This window comes from Sinocyclocheilus grahami, unplaced genomic scaffold (assembly GCF_001515645.1).
Source record: "Sinocyclocheilus grahami isolate Dianchi unplaced genomic scaffold, SAMN03320097.WGS_v1.1 scaffold1151.1, whole genome shotgun sequence".
NCBI classification, from domain to species: domain Eukaryota; kingdom Metazoa; phylum Chordata; class Actinopteri; order Cypriniformes; family Cyprinidae; genus Sinocyclocheilus; species Sinocyclocheilus grahami.
The window spans coordinates 269,203-274,202 of record NW_015506330.1 but is presented as its reverse complement, the minus strand read 5'-3'; the positions used below and the strand labels follow the sequence as shown (position 1 = coordinate 274,202).

Below are 5,000 nucleotides of genomic sequence, written 5' to 3'. Positions count from 1 at the left end.
TCTCTCACACACACACAGACACACTCTCTCTCTCTCTCACGCACACACACACACACACACGCTCTCTCTCTCACACACACACAGACACACTCTCTCTCTCTCTCACGCACACACACACACACACACGCTCTCTCTCTCACACACACACAGACACACTCTCTCTCTCTCTCACGCACACACACACACACACACACACACACCATGTGAGCAGCTTGTTAAATGTCTTATTATGATTTAACAGGTTAAGTTAACCCAAGGAAAGGGGAAGCAATATTAGAAATTGACCGATAATTGGTTTTTATCAATATTTCTTCCAAAATGTAAGCATTTTCCCTTATTTTTGCATGAGTGACTTATTTGTGTTAAGCACATGACATAAAATTAAAGTTTATTTTTATAATTTATTAGCATTTAACCACTATAAATACTCCATATATTGTAAAACGGGGTGAATATTTGCTAGTCCTCATAATGCCTGATTTACCAGCAGACTTATCAAATAACATTATTTTACTTTTTAATGTTTTGAACGAATGCATAACCACAGCTGAATCTTCTTGAAGTAACTATTACTGTCACTAATTCTAGTTCCATAAGTATTTCTTGATTATTGATGTGTTTTCACTGCAAAACAACAATGAACATTTTCCACAAATATCGCTACAGTTTTTCAGAAGTGCTGCAGCAAATTCATTCACAAAAATTCCATGAAATCCTCTAAATATTTCTATTATGTAGTTCAGTTAGTGGTTTGCTTCTCTGGCAAACAAAGCAAGCTTTGGAAATCACACATTAAAAGACACCAGGCAGATGTTTCCTGCAACTCTGATTTGTCTCTCTGCACTTTTCATTTTTCTTCACAGGCAAAATCATTGTGAACGAAGCTTGCAATATAATCCAAACACACACACACACACACACACACACACACATACTGTGTCTGTAAGCCGTGTGAAGAATGAGCTGATGTCTGAGCGAGTTTCTCTGCGCTGATGGATCGTGCTGTAGGTGTATAAAACAGTTCAGTTTGCCTTTGTTTGTTTCCTCAGAGTTTGTATTAATGACGTGCCAGTGTCTCTGCCGAGATGCTCCCAGCATGCTTTGCTCATGCTAACAGAGCTGATGGGATCGGGGCGGGCATTCATCACCGTCAGTCACAGCTCAGCGGCGGTTCTGATTGGATGGTCAAGATTTAGAGAGAACAAAAGCTCAGCACAATGATTTCACAGTCTGCAAACTAGACAACGTGTGTGTGTGTGTGATGGTTTTGCTGCTAAAGCACTACACCTGCACACCGTCAGCAGGTCGGCCCGCCGCCGAACACGCTTACACATGCACACATGCACAGAAGCCACGGCACGTTACCTCTGAAAGCCCTGGCGAAGATCCTGAGGACTCAGGAGCTGAAAAACAAAAGCAGTTCAATTTAAAACCACACAAACTCAGATGAAAGCGCCTCGCTCGTCCCATCAGTCTAATCTCAGGAATCAGCCAGCGGAGGGAATGAGGAAACACGCCGCCGTAAAGTTCATCACCATCAGCGGCGGCTGAACGTGGCAAGCGTTCGTTTGGCGAGTAATTGAACTGCAGACATCTGAAAGGTCAGAGATTATTGGACAGCTGACAATCCGGGAAAACCGTCGATTCATTTCGAGAGAGAAAGAAGGAGATTTCTATGAGTTTCTATGAGACTGTGAGCGATCAGCGATGCGGAAGTCTTTGCTCTCGACGGCCGCGACACGAGTTTGAGTGACAGTAAAGACTGCGTAAAGACTTCTGTTGTTTTGGGATCTTCTCTCTCAAGACATCATAACAATTAGTATTAGTAATACTGACAAAATATGAACAAATGACATTAAATTGATCAAAACTGCCAGTAAAACCATTTATAATGTTACAAACGATTTCTATTTCAAATGAATGCCGTTCTTTTGAAATTTCTGTTCATCTGTGAATCCTGAAAAATAAAATGCATCAAGGTTTCCACAAAAATGTTTATTTCAAATATAATTCAGCTCAAAATCAACTTCTCACAACTTCTAATCCAACGTCTCGATGTCTCAACTCAGCTGAATTCATTTTGATTCAGCTAATCTCAACTCAGCCCAACGTAACTCAATCAGCTGAATTTAGTCCAGCTCAACTCTGAATTGAATTCAGCCGTGGATAAAAGTATCTGCACAATGCCTAAATCCACCTCAGCCCAACAAAACAACCCAACCTGATTCAATTCAATTCAATTCAATTCAACTGAATTCAACCCAGCATAACTCAACACAACTCAACCGAGCTCAGCTCAGCCAAACTCTACATAACTCAACTCAACTTAATTAAATTCAGATCAACCCAACTAATTGAAATTCATCTTGGATAGATGTGTCCACCAAATGCATAAATTCAACTCAAACCAACATAAAATGCAATTGAATTTAACTTAAATCAACATCTTAACCCAACATAACTGAATTCAATTCATCTCAACTCGACTCAACAAAACTGAATTCAAATACATTTTACTCTTAACTCAACTGTACTGAATCCAATTAATCCCAACAGAACATAATTAAATTCACATTTTTCACATTGATACACATTTATTTTAAGTTAAAAGTAAGTTTTAAAAGTATGAGTATGTTTTACGAGAAAATAGTATATGATTCTTTCTACTTAAAACAAAATTAATGTTTAATTTAATGTTTTTTGGAAGTTTCGTGCACAGACAATGGTCCAGATTTACTAAACAGGGCAAATTAGCGCGAGAGCGCAATTCCAAAACAGCGCCGATGGGCGTGGACATTTCTGTGGGCGATTTACTGACAATGCAGAAATGAGAGAACACAAATTCAACATCTCATTTACATATTGACCAACACAATATAACAAGCGCAGCGCAAATTAGTGTAGTCGCAAATAAGCAGAGCCGATGCTCATCAGGTGCAGGTGATCTACTTACGACACAGGCGCAAAATAGTTTAAGACATGTTTTTTTGGGGCGATAAATTTTGTCACAAACACCAGTAATTTGACGAGTGCAAACGTTAGTAAATTGCATTGTGTGATTCCTTTTAATACTCTCCTGCCATAAATGTTGCATCTGAAAGGGAAACTCCTACAAATGCATATTCAATAAGATCAGGCGCAAAAATGACAGTGTCCACGCCTTGCCCTTCTTTAGTAAATCCTGACAGTACTATTTTAACGGCAAAGACGGTTTGCGCTGGCACAAGCTGTTAGTACATCTAGCCCAATGGCATAACAAAAAGATTTCAGTTTTTAATTGAAGACGGTGTTGTGTAAACAACCCCTAAATCCTGCACTCTTGGTTCCAGTGTATGAGTGTGTTTGGAAGTTCAGTTTGTTCTTCTACATGTGAACATAACGTCAGCTGTCTGTATGTTCAGTCCCACACCGATGACTGACAAAGCCATCAGCCAATCAAAACGCAGAACGTGAGCACTGGCTCCACCTGCTGCATGATGGTACAGGTTTGGTTCAGTGAGCGAGTGTCTGTCGGGAGTGTGATTGCACTGATGGGCTCGTGCTCCAGCAGCAGGTGAGTTTTACAGCTCCTGATTGGCTGCGGCAGCCGCTGTCGTCGCATCGTCCCCTGGGTCCTCATTAAACTCTGAAGACAGGATTCCTCAACACTCTCTCAATTGGTTCTGGAGTCCCATGAGGCTTTGCAACCAGTTAAAGTCCATTACGCTCACAAGCAGGCAAACGTCCAGAAGCAGCTTCAGCGTAACCGGCGGCAGTGTGTTCAGCATCGAGAGCAGAAGATCATTTCAACAGCGAAACGTTGCGGTAAAAACCTAATAATTGGTTAACAGTGCAATAATAATTCACTTGCACTCGCGAGTAACCACCGATGCATGCGAACTAATGCATTTTGGAGTAGGTCTGTGAATTTTTTAGCGGTCTTAAAATTGGAGACGCAAAAATAGGAATCACGACACAACCTAATGTGAATATTAAACTTCATAAGGTGCTGATATTTTGAAATAAATGTGAGCGCTGCACATTCAAAGGAAAAGAGTGGTGCTGTTACAGTAGTTGAGTTACAGGCTCAGTGCAGATCACACCTAATGAATGCAGCACTTTTACACTGTGTTTATATTGTAATATGTTGCAGACGCTTGTAAGAGTGCATATTTGATCTCCCTCATCTGTTTGAATCAACAGCTGGAAATAGTGAAGACATTGCAAAATAAGAGTCACTGTGTTCTAGGCTTGTTTTTAATTTAAAAGTCCTGCATTAAGCAGAATTTGTATTATTTATTTGTTTTATCCCCCCCTCCCCTCCCTCTGGTTATAATTGATATTCCAGTTACACAATAAACTGTATATGGCGTTTAATTCAATGTTCAAAATATAAAAAGTTCCATAAATATCAAATACAGTTTAAAGCAGAAATATTTAAAATACAAGTGTACTCGTTGCATTCAAATTAATTGTAAATGTCTCCTCATATCCCTTTTTAAAAACTAATTATTTGATGAATTTTCATTTCATTTTACAGTTATAACCCAAATTACTATTTACCTCAGCTTATGGAAAACGTGCTACTTGTGATGAACTTTGATTCATTATATGTCTTTCTCTTTACCACATGAGCTTTAGTGGTTATCAGTATATTATGAAAGTACAGAACAGATTTTGATACTTCAGTAGGGTGGTATATTGACATTTTATCAGTAAATGAAACATATGAGAAATAACTGTAAATTTAAGTCTGTGAAACCTAAAATGTTATTACTGTATTTTTACAGTACAGAAACCACAGATGCAGCTTTTGGCCTTTACTGTACATGAGTTCAATCATGGTAAATTACTGCTATTGCTATACTCGTGGGGACATTTGGTTCATATAACATAGGGAATACCAGCACACACACACACACACACACACACACTCTCTCTCTCTCTCTCTCTCTCTCACACACACACACACACACACACACACACACACACTCTCTCTCTCTCTCACACACACACACACA

General features: G+C 39.3%; 1 protein-coding gene across 20 annotated transcripts in view; it reads right to left on the bottom strand.

Moving 5' to 3' along the window:
• The window catches only part of LOC107567371 (protein tyrosine phosphatase receptor type D), a 304,365-nt gene that overhangs the window by 149,873 nt on the left and 149,492 nt on the right, over positions 1–5,000 (bottom strand). For all 20 annotated transcript variants that reach the window (XM_016253039.1, XM_016253041.1, XM_016253044.1 and 17 more), the window contains exon 6: positions 1,366–1,403. The gene's annotated coding sequence lies outside the window, so the exon portion shown is untranslated. The remainder of the gene's footprint in view (positions 1–1,365; positions 1,404–5,000) is intronic.